The following is a 12961-nucleotide window of genomic DNA, read 5'->3' as shown; positions in this document are numbered from 1 at the left end:
TGGGCGGGATTTTGAGCTTCTAGGGTGGTTTTGAGCATTTTTTGAGCTGGAAATCATCAGCCTCATCTGGCAACCCTGCTTGCAGGTGCATCACAGTGGGACAGACATCACTGGAAAGGAGAAGCTGGAGCACACTGCAGCTTAGTTTTCAAGACTTTATTTTGTGTACACACGCGACCAACGTTTCTGTGTTGCTACACCTTCTTCAGAGTCAAATGATAGCAAGAGAGAGACACACATTTCAAGACTTGACATTCACAGGTGATCCTACTTGGTTTGGCTAAATTGGTCTGATCTCATTGCAGGTAATTGACCCCACCCCCCAACAACAGGACAAGATTGTAGACAAATAGACAGCTTGCATGCACAAAGAACATTGTCAATAAAACCACAGCTACAATTATTAGAAGACCACAGCCGCAATGCGGGAACAATTTGTTACAGAGAGCAAGACATATTGTGTTCCTCATTTATGCCCTGAGGCTCCACTGAATTTAGAGTATGAATCCAAAATGCCTTTCCACAAAGCCTCTCTGTCTAATTGTCTGCAATCTTGTCCTGGTGTTGGGGGGTGGGGTCAATTACCTGCAATGAGATGAGACCAATTTAGCCAAACCAAGTGGGATCACCTGTGAATGTCAAGTCCTGAAATGTGTGTCTCTCTCTTGCTATCATTTGACTCTGAAGAAGGTGTAGCAACACCGAAACGTTGGTCGGGTGTGTGCACAAAATAAAGTCTTGAAAACTAAGCTGCAGTGTGCTCCAGCTTCTCCTTTCCAGCTATGCCAGTGACTTAATGGCAGTGTTGCCAGATGAGGCTGATGATTTCCAGCCCAAAAAATGCTCAAAATCCGCCTGGAAGCACTAAATCCCGCCCAATTCTATTGATGTCGATGGGAAAGATTGGGCGAGTTTTCCTGTAAAATGCCATTTTTACCCGCAGACGGCCATCCCAAGCAGCCCAATTGGGTGAGAGACAGCCCAATCTGGCAACACTGCTTACTGGAGCCTCAATGCCAGTGATTTCAAAAGCACTGGGACACTGATCTGTGATAGGTCTGTTAGAGCATTAGGTCCAACCCCCTATGGGCGGGGTTGAAAAGGTGAGAAAAAGGCTTGTAGTCTCAACAGAAATCCACCTCTCTTACACTTCCTATGTCGATGATGCAAAATGACCATTTTTACATCATTGACATAGGAAGTGTTAAGAGATGAATGCGGATTTCTCCAATCTCAGGGGGAATTAAGAGATTTTTGAAAGACCATTCAAAAGTATGACTGGGTGTCTATCAATGGAAAGCCTAATGTAAAATGGGTGGAGTGTCCCTTTAAGGTCCGGGAATTGTGCTGGCCACTCTAGTAGTTGCATACAGTTTGTCTGGAACCATGATTTTGCTTGCTTTCTGGTGTGTTTGGGGTCATTGCCTTGTTGAAACATCCACTTCAAAGGCATTGATTTTTATCAGATGAAACATCATTATGATTAACACAAGCAGTGATGGGGTGAGGAGCAGGAAGAGTGTGGGTTGGCTTATGGCCATCAGAATTATACTTCCTGTATATGACCAGATGACTTCTGAAGCCAATGGGGGGGCTTATGCACCTCATAATTATACTGTGACAAGACGAGAAGACCTGTCCACTCAATGGAGAGTGTTGGATTTGACTCTCTGTTATATCCAATAGAGAGTGTTATATTTTACTCCCTAAGTGTTACAGTTTTCTCGATTGGTTTGGCTAATTTCTCAAAACTGAGATGACATTCTCAAAACAACACGGACAAATCCCCAAACCAACTTGCAATTTCCCAAAACAGAATGGCCTTTTTCATTGCTTTCATCAGATATCAAATGCTTTGTACATGTCTCAAATGTTTAGTACATCTCTGCAGATGGCTATGTACAAGTACCGTACAATTGACACATTGAGCATACATTTAGCACATTTTCCAAATACACTGATCTTGCTTATCCTCCTGAGACCCGGGAAAAAATGCTTTGGGATTTAGATTATTTTTTTATTACACAATTTGATTATTATGGTGTAATAAAACATGAGTAAAGCATTTTTTTTCAAAAATATTTATTTACTTTTTATTTTATGACATGTCCACTGTAGTGGACGTTGGGACTATATGTTCGTCTAGATTTGTATTACAGTTTTTCTCGATTGGTTTGGCTAATTTCTTGAAACTGAGATGACATTCCTATAACCATTGGGTCATTTGACCAAACATTCTTACACTTCTGCACAACAGTTCAGATAACTAGCAAAATGTCATATACCTCCCAAAACACCTCATTCTTGCATCAGCACTAAACCTTCTCCCATATAAATAGTCAGTACCATCAAAATGGCATAGATCCTTCTCAATTGCTTTGGCTCATTTGCATTCATTTAGTCCTTCTGTCAAAATAAACTGGATGGTTCAGCATAACTACATGGATCCTCATCACTCACTCATATCACCCTAAAAACAGTTTACCCATGTGTCAAAACTAAATTTCTTCCCCACATATATCATCAGTACCCCCAAAATACATTGTCCCTTTGCCATTGTGTAAGCACTGCCAGTCAAAAGGGGTAGGTGTTTTGTCTACGTTCAGCTAACAGATTTCGACTATGTATAAAAATGAAAAAGTGAGTGAAACCATTGAAGTTTGACAACACAGACAATTTACCAAGGACATTTATCAGTAACTTTCTTTACTGTAAATTCATATACAGAAAGTAATGCCCATATATCACAGGTTTCTCATGGGTTTGGCTCATTTCTCAAAACAGAGATAACATTCTCAAAATAACATGGACAAATGCCAAAGCAACTAGCAATTGTTCAAAACAGAATGTCGTTTGAAAAAATGTCAAGAAATTAGCCAAATAACAGAGGAAACTGTAGTATACACGGTTGTAAAATTATTTTCTACTAACTAGTAAAGTTACAATACCATCTGACCTGTTGAACACTGTCATGAATTTACTATGTAATGAAATTCTTAAAATATGATGTCCTTGACTGTTTTGGGAATTGTGTAGACCACTTTGCATATGATGACTTACACAATGAAATAATGCTGACGTGTTTTGGAGAGGGCAACCATTAGACTGAGAATTGTCTAATTCGTTTAGATAATCAAGGTCAATTTATTTGGAAAATGTGCTAAATGTATGCTGAATGTGTCAACTGAAGGGTATTTGTACATATCCATCTGCAGAGATGTACTAAACATTTGAGACATGTACAAAGCAGTTGATATCTGATGAAAGCAATGAAAAATGGCATTCTGTTTTGGGAAACTGCAAGTTGGTGTGGGGATTTGTCCGTGTTGTTTTGAGAATGTCATCTCAGTTTCGGGAAATTAGCCAAACCAATCGAGAAAAACTGTTTTTCTCGATTGGTTTGGCTAATTTCTTGAAACCGAGATGACATTTCTATACATTTTGGGTAATTTGGCTAAACATTCTTACACTTCTGCACAACAGTTCAGATAACTAGCAAAATGTCATATACCTCCCAAAACAGCTCATTCTTGCATCAGCACTAAACCTTCTCCCACATAGTCAGTACCATAAAAATGGCATATAACCTTCTCAATTGCTTTGGCTCATTTGCATTCATTTAGTCATTCTGTCAAAATAAACTGAATGGTTCAGCATAACTACATGGATCCTCATATCACTCCTAAACCAGTTTGCCTGTGTGTCAAAACTAAATTCCTTCCACAGAATGTCATTTGAAAAAATGTCAAGAAATTAGCCAAATAACAGAGGAAACTGTAGTATATACACGGTTGTAAAATTAATTTCTACAAACTCTACAGTCCCTCAAAAGTTATTGTGGCGAGGCTGACAGCTGGGAAACTTTATCATTTTCTCCACGGAGGAGAGGCCAATAGGCGGGACGAGGAGACAAGCACAAGTGGAGGAGGCAAGGTGGCATATTGTAACACACTTCATGCCAGTACGGGACTGGTCATCTTCAGAAGGACATATTCATGTTAATAACAAAACATACACACACACACACACACACACACACACACACACACACACACACACACACACACACACACACCATACACACACACACACACACACACACACACACACACACACAAACTCTCTCTCTCTCTCTCTCTCTCTCTCTCTCTCTCTCTCTCTCTCTCTCTCTCTCTCTCTCTCTAATAACACACACCAGTAAAAGGTTATGACACATACAGTTGTGCTCATAAAAATAACAATGCCTTCATAAAGATGAGTAAATGTCAAAATTCTTCAAATAAATTGCACTTTAATGACCAAAAATTATTTAGGGACACCCATGTGCATTCTATTTCAAAGCATCCATGCACATTATATTTCAAAGCAAAATAATTGGATGGAAAATAATTCAATTTCCTAGTATTTCATAGAAAGTGGAGAAATGTCATGTTAAAAAAAATACAGTAGCAGTGTTGACATCTGTCTTTGGAAACTCAAAGATGTTCCTTACAAACTTAGAAATTCTTGACAATGCACCTTTGCTGAGCATCCTACACTAATATTTTGTTGCATAACCATGGTTTTTAATATCAGTTTCGCATCTGTGATGCTTGGAGTCGACCAACGTCCGGCAACGGTCAAGTATTGCAATTGTACTAAATTCCCCATTTCCTTTGTCTTTCTTGGTATTCTCTCATTAACTGCCTTTCTCATGTCAGCCCACAAAAATTCTGTGGGATTAAGGTCCGGGAATTGTGCTGGCCACTCTAGTAGTTGCATACAGTTTGTCTGGAACCATGATTTTGCTTGCTTTCTGGTGTGTTTGGGGTCATTGCCTTGTTGAAACATCCACTTCAAAGGCATTGATTTTTATCAGATGAAACATCATTATGATTAACACAAGCAGTGATGGGGTGAGGAACAGGAAGAGTGTGGGTTGGCTTATGGCCATCAGAATTATACTTCCTGTATATGACCAGAAGACTTCTGAAGCCAATGGTGGGGGGGGGGGGGGGGGGGGGGGGGGGGCTTATGCACCTCATAATTATACTGTACTGTGACAAGACGAGAAGACCTGCCCACTCAATGGAGAGTGTTGAATGTGACTCTCTGTTATATCCAATAGAGAGTGTTATATTTTACTCCCTAAGTGTTACAGTTTTTCTCGATTGGTTTGGCTAATTTCTCAAAACTGAGATGACATTCTCAAAACAACACGGACAAATCCCTGAACCAACTTTCAATTTCCCAAAACAGAATGGCATTTTTCATTGCTTTCATCAAATATCAAATGCTTTGTACATGTCTCAAATGTTTAGTACATCTCTGCAGATGGATATGCACAAGTACCCTACAGTTGACACATTGAGCATACATTTAGCACATTTTCCAAATAAACTGATCTTGCTTATCTAAATGAATTAGGCAATTCTCTGTGTAATGGCTGCCCTCTCCAAAATATGTCAGCATGATTTCATTGTGTAAGTCATCATATGCAAAGTAGTGTACACAATTATCAAAACAGTCCAGGACATAATATTTTAAGAATTTCACCTTTAAACGGTAAATTCATGACAGTGTTCAACAGGCCAAATGATATTGTAACTTTATTAGTTTGTAGAAAATAATTTTACAACCGTGTATAGTACAGTTTCCTCTGTTATTTAGCTAATTTCTTGACATTTTTTCAAACAACATTCTGTTTTGAGCAATTGCTAGTTGCTTTGGGATTTGTCCATGTTATTTTGAGAATGTTATCTCTGTTTTGAGAAATGAGCCAAACCAATGAGAAACCTGTAATATATGGCCATTACTTTCTGTATGTGAATTTACAGTAAAGAAAGTTACTGATAATGTCCTTGGTAAATTATCTGTGTTGTCAAACTTCAAGGGTTTCACTCACTTTTTCATTTTTATACATAGCCGAAATCTGTTAGCTGAACGTAGTCCCATAGTGACAAAACATCTAACCATTTTGACTTGCAGTGCTTACACAATGGCAAAGGGACAATGTATTTTGGGGGTACTGATGATATATGTGGGGAAGGAATTTAGTTTTGACACATGGGTAAACTGATATATGAGCATGTGATGAGGATCCATGAGGTTATGCTGAACCATCCAGTTTATTTTGACAGAAGGACTAAATGAATGCAAATGAGCCAAAGCAATTGAGAAGGATCTATGCCCTTTTTATGGTACCGACTATCTATGTGGGAGAAGGATTAGTGTTAATGCAAGAATGAGCTGTTTTGGGAAATATATGACATTTTGCTAGTTATCTGAACTGTTTTGCAGAAGTGTAAGAATGTTTGGCCAAATAACCCAATGGTTATGGGAATGTCATCTCAGTTTCAAGAAATTAGCCAAACCAATTGAGAAAAACTGTAATACTTGTACAATAGTTATTTTATGCACATCTTAATCACATTACGAGAAGACTACTCCACTTCCTGTGGCAGCAACAGAGTCATCAAGTCACATGATCAGGTGCACAGAGCACTGCACAGTGTCAGAGAATCTCTAACAGGGAGAAGGTTCAGTCTCATTGGTTCCCATTGTAGCCAGTTAGCTTTGCATGCATACTGCAGTAACGAGCGTAGGCCAGTCCTTCATGTGGGAAAATGTATGGAATGGAAAGGGGAACCCATGCTAAATACATTGCTACTGCGATTTCCAGTCACAAATATCATCAACAAAACATTCCTGGTAAGCACTATGACTGTTGTTTAACAATAGGCTGTATTGACAAATCGTTCAGGTGTGTAGTTTTACAGCAGGTTAGAAGATTTCAACCTGTACTCGCTAGCATCGCGCTAATGTTTATGGGTTTGGCCCCATAAAAATTGAGCTTTGTGACCCAGTATATAATAATCTAGTGGCGCAAAATAATCGAAACGCTACTCAAATGGGGTCTTATTATTTCTAGCTTTGAACTTAATATTAATATTTCAGGACAAAAAATTATAAAAAATCACAAAAATTATAATGGTAGAAAACTCCATTGACACCCATTCATTTTGCACTGGCCCGTGGTTAGGGTTAGCCAGTTGTGGCTAGTAGCTAGTTCCGTGAGTGAACACCCCCTGACGAGTTAATTCAGCACTGCAGAGGGGAGGACCAAACACATGCTGTGTTCCAATACTCGTACTGTCCGCCCTTTCCGCACTGTGTTTGGGTACGCAGGGTGTTCCATTTCTAATCGCGACGGTAAAGTGTACTGTAAATTACCCGGATAACGCCCCCAAAACGGCCATTTTTCGAAGTGTGGTGTTACTGTACACTTTTCGCACTCAACGGCCGCCATGTTTGTGACGTAGCTGAGTGTCAGATCTGTCAAACGGTTGAATCTCCGTGATAACAGCATAGTTTTGATTCCAAAGACAATCGCCATGTGTATTAGAGGCGGGTAACAGTGCCTTCCGTGATGAATTGCATATTGGCGGTTGGTAAACTCGGATGACACGCGACCAACCGTCATTTCCGTTAAGTGTATCAGACAGAACGGGAATCGGAATGTACTCGCCTCGTGAGTTGCGGAGGGTGGAAAGGGTACTTCACTGCACTCAAACAAGGTACACAGTACAGAGAGTGAATAATGGAACACAGCAACAGTCAATTTAAAGGGGCACAAGGTAGGATGACGTTGTTTGCGAGGTGCCCGTGGCATGCCTGTCTCAAAATCTACCCCGTAGTGAAAAAATGCTTTTCAAATAAACTCGCTGTGAAAGTGTTTTTCATCGCGGAATGCCAGCAGTTGTTACAAATCTGAATATGGTTTGTAAAGCGATTTTTTGTATGAAAAGTGTCTCCAAAAACACTCCTTTGGACCGCTTTGTCAAAAAGTTGCATTGGTTTTTTAACAGCGGACCGTGAAAGTGGTGGCGAGAGCATCGTTCACTTACTAATGATTCATATAACCATCGGCCGACTCGGGGCAGTGATTAATTAAACACCGCTGGCGACGTGTTACCCTCCATCTCTCTTTTCTTTCTTTGCCCCCAAGGAATACAATGACACTGTACTAGGCAGAGAGACTATGGACACTAAGGACACTTTACTGGCCACTTGTCCTGGCTTCTATGTGCCACTCAGCTAAGGCATATGCGACACTGTGGACGCTTTATTTTATTACTATTTTTGGGTGTTTGTATGTGTTTGTGTGTGTGAGAGAGAGCGAGTGTGAGAGATATGCCTGGGAAAATGTATGTAACAGTGAGCTATATATGGTTATTTTATGTCTAAGTATGTGTTTAACAGTGAGCTATATATGGTTATTTTATGTGTAAGTATGTGTGTAATGTCTTGTGAGCAATGTTTTTATTTATGTATGTGTGTATGCTACTTGACACCTTAATTTCCCCCTGGGATCAATAAATGATACTCTACTCTACTCTACTCTCTACTCTACTGTACAGTAGAACATGACAAAGTTGTTCCTACCTCTCAAATATTTCTGTGTCTTTCCGCATGACTGAAATGACTCGTCTATCAAGTTTTACATGTACTGTCTCGTCGTCCTCTAACAAGCAGGAATAGAAACCTGACCACACCCACATCTATCCTACCTGGTCCTACCTTTACGCTCCCTGATAATAAGAATGATTCTGATTGGCCATTTCCCAACCCCTCCCTCCCTGGGCTCCTCCTCAGTGTTCTGAGGAAGTCGGCTGTCACTATGCTGCTACTTCTCGGTGTGTGAAGTTGCTGTTTGGAAGATTTACAACATGGCGTCAGCGTATTCTCAGCAGGCCCGTTTCTAGGATTTTGGGGCACCTAGGCAAAGGGGTTGTCGGGGCCGTAGGACTTTTTTTTTTGGACGGGAGGCACCTGACAGGGCAGCCACTGCGCCAGAATTTCTGTTTCGGATGATCCAGACCATTTTTGGATGGTACTTCAGTCATTGTCACATAGCCTACCATTACAACATAATGTCACAGAATCCATGTAAACCTAATGGAACAAACAGGAAGTTACCTCATACCTAGACAGTGTTGTTTAGGCTATTCAGGGCAACACATGCATGAAGGGCAACGAATGCATAACAAGCAAGCGTACGCCAGCATTTTCTGTGAGGAAATGCAATTTAGTTATCATGATAACTTATCCGTACAGTTTATTTTATGAAACTTCATGAATAAAGACCGGGAAAATATAGCCCATAAAACTCAATAGGCTCATACTTTCTCATGTAAGCTACTTGAATGTCCTGTTGTTTACTGTAACCTGGCCTATCTCACATGAGAGTAGGCCTATGGCCCAATCATTTTTTTTTGACCCTACCACCAAAATCATGATCTGCATTGCCAATCACAAATAAAGAATTAGGTCAAATCTTTCCAACCACTTTTAAAATTTAACCGAGGGTGCACTATTTATGCAAAAAGAAGTATTGACTCATAAAACAGTAGGCCCTACAGTCCAGAAACCTAAGGCTGAGAAACTAATGAACAGGCACAGTGGGGGGTTTGGGGGATATGATATCGGTAAGCAAGAATTCTGTAACCATGCGAAGGGGGGTCTGCCCCAGACGATATTTAAAAAAAAAAAAACCCTCTGAAATGATTTTAAGCAGACAACCTCCCTGCTACTAGTCAGTCATNTTCCATGCTGCATTTCGTATTCGTACGTATCGCCTTCCGCTTACAGCACCAATTCACATTCAATGCATTAAACAAACAATAGGCTAACTGCACATCACCGCACCGCAGTCATCATTCCAGAAGGGTGTTGTTCTTCTGGACCAGGTAATAGAAATGAAATCAAACCTGGCCACGAATAGCCTACTGTAGCGACCAAGAACAACCACCTGCGTTACTCCATGGTTTCAATTACAGGCTACAAATATACCAGTGCCCTTACCTTGTGTTGTCTTGACCGCAGAATGTATCCCAACCTCTCACTGTAATCCACACGTTATTATGGTCCCAAGTTTCAGCTTGTAATCCACATAATAGCAAGAACGGGACTATTGTGCCACAATTTAGCTATGCCACTCAGCTCACTTGTGTTGAGTCATGTTATCCGAAATATTGGTCATGCATTGCCCATTGTTCATTCGTTTCTTCTTGCATTTGTCAACATCCAAAACAGTTCCGTGTCGAGAAACGGCGCGTTAATGAACAATCTCTTGACATTTGCCCAGTGCTTGTTACAGCACTTCACAGACTGATAATACACTGTAAATGAAGCATCTCACCGTCTACTGTGCGATGTCAACTGGCCTGGGACAGTTTGGTTGCAGTACAGAGAGCAATGCTGTCCTCAAGAGTAACTCTTATTAAGCGGGCTTGCAGAGCAAGGCCCGATTCTAGTAATCTTTAAGTCCTGTTTATTATTGCTTCTCTTGTGCAGGGCAGTAAAAATAGAAAATGGATCTCCTCCTAGGCCTTTCAAGATAGAGACACCGTTCAAACACTAAAACGACCGGCTCGGCTTGGAGATCATTTGTTGTGCTATAGCGTGTCCGTGTCTCTTGTCGTTTTCCCGTTTTTGGCGATTTTGTGCAAGTTTGGGTCCCCATTGAAAACAATGGTAGAACCTTCATGAACCAAGGTTCCGCCACTCTACAGATCAGAGTGTAGGAGGCTTTTTCGGTCATAAAACATCAACACTTTCACCTAGAAGTTTGGTTGACGTGTTGTTAGCGAGCTCTATGAGATGTCCCCAAACTGTGAAAGTTTCATGTCCGAACTCCCATTACTTTTTAAATGGCAGGTTTGTAAGCACGGCATGGCTGGCCCCATTGCTTTTCCCATTGACTCTTGAGGTGCCTTTTTAAAGAGGTCAGCGCATGTTCCACAAGAGGTCCATTTGTGACTGAACCGTTTAACCTATAAACTTCATTCAAAGACTGTTAGAGAGATCACATGCATGACTTCATTCTGAAAGGACATATGCCAATTCCTTTTAGTCTTTTAGCAACATCAAACTAAAGACAAAAAAACAGTTTCTGATTCTGCCCTCTGCCTTAGAGCACCATACTAACTGCCATTCTGTCAATCAGAACAGGTGCAGCCAATATAGGGTTCCATCTCAACTGTCACTTTCTCTCAACATTCTATTCTTAACGAGCAGCTGCTCTGCAGTTCTAGAAGTCTATTGTTCAGCTCTTCAATGCAATGTAATATTGTCTTGCTGTAATGCTTTTCATAGGCAGCTGCTTGGCCCAATGGTAATAGTCCTGCATCAGCAATATGGAGGTTGGGAGTTCAAATATCTCTTGGACTCATGTTGATTTTCAAAATGATATCATATGCAGTGTTCCTTATCCGATTGAAAAAATACCACGTATGTCATTTAGTATCAATGGCAAAGGTCCTGGATTACAGATATGGAGGTTGGGAGTTCGAATCCCACTCGGACCCATGTTGATTTTCAAAATTATATCATATGCAGTGTTCCTTAGCCAACTTAAAATACCATGTATGTCATTTAGTATCAATGGCAAATGTGCTGGATTAGAGATATGGAGGTTGGGAGTTCGAATCCCACTCGGACCCATGTTGATTTTCAAAATTATATCATATGCAGTCTTCCTTAGCCAACTTAAAATACCATGTATGTCATTTAGTATCAATGGCAAAGGTGCTGGATTACAGATATGGAGGTTGTGAGTTCGAATCCCACTCGGACTCATGCTGATTTTCCAAGTTATATCATATGCAGTGTTCCTTAGACAACTTAAAATACCATGTATGTTATTTAGTATCAATGGCAAATGTGCTGGATTAGAAATGTGGAGATTGGGAGTTCGAATCCCACTCGGACCCATGTTGATTTTCAAAGTTATATCATATGCAGTGTTCCTTAGCCAACTTACAGTATGTCTCAATTGGTGTTGTACATTTCTCACAACAGAATAATCATTCTTGTTCAATTGTGACTTCCTGCTGTTATCTGTGCACATGGTAAAATACGTTTCTCATAGTTTTCAGCATTTAGCAAATGCTTTCATCACCATGCAGATGGTTGTGTACAATTCTCAGCTTTTTCGTACATTATCAATTGCTTTTGTCATATCACTCAAAAAGCATTGTCACTGAAAACATTTAGGCCCTATGTCATAGTTTAAGTCTTGACATGCAAAATGACTTACAAAGCTGTCATAATGTGATAAGCACTGTTTAATTTCCACTGGATTTTTATCTATAAATGTGATCTGAATTGGTACAGGTAAATATTGACTCTCTCTAATCAAAGGCAATAGAAGGGAATGAGGAAACAAGCATGCAATACAACAATAGGCACTGTACTGTACTGCATTATATTACTCTATGCCTCATGTGCCCTTTATAATTACGCTCCACGCAAAATTACAAGACAGTAAGTGCACTTTATTCAGTATCAGTGTATTGTTTCAAATTTATTTTGCTTACACGTAACAGTTCTAAATTTTGTTTTCACATGGGCTTGCAAGACAAGTAAAAAGGGATGGTAGAGGGCGCATTTTGACACCTCAACCAGAGTTTGCTATTTTTCCTATTTTGCAGTGAGAAAACCTGTCAATAAATAGTCATAGTCTAAATGTATATCTAGGACAATCTTATCTGATCAATGTGATACAAAGTGGAATTCACAACATTTCCCATCCAATCTAAACAACATTTTGCTTCAGAAAAGATCCTCAAGAGTGTACTATTCAATTGACAACATGACAAAGTGATTTGACTAGCTTGTCCATACACGGACCACACTATGATATAATGACTAACCATTCTGCTGGCACTGATACGTTCATTGACACAAAAACACGGCCGGTTTTAAGCATAGGCCGGCTAGGCAGTCGCCTAGAGCGCCATGTGAAGAAGGAGCGCCGAAATGGCGCTCTCCGATGCATAATTTTGCGATATGGAGTTTTTTTTTATGAAGTCGCAATCAACAAAGCGTGGCGAAAGCGCTCCTCACGGCAAAACGCCCCTCAGCCAATAGTAATATCGCTTTCAACTGTCTCTGGGAAGTCTGTGAACCAATAAACAGA

This window comes from Engraulis encrasicolus, unplaced genomic scaffold (genome assembly GCF_034702125.1).
Source record: "Engraulis encrasicolus isolate BLACKSEA-1 unplaced genomic scaffold, IST_EnEncr_1.0 scaffold_104_np1212, whole genome shotgun sequence".
Taxonomy (NCBI): Eukaryota; Metazoa; Chordata; class Actinopteri; order Clupeiformes; family Engraulidae; genus Engraulis; species Engraulis encrasicolus.
Note: the sequence above shows the minus strand (reverse complement) of the source record.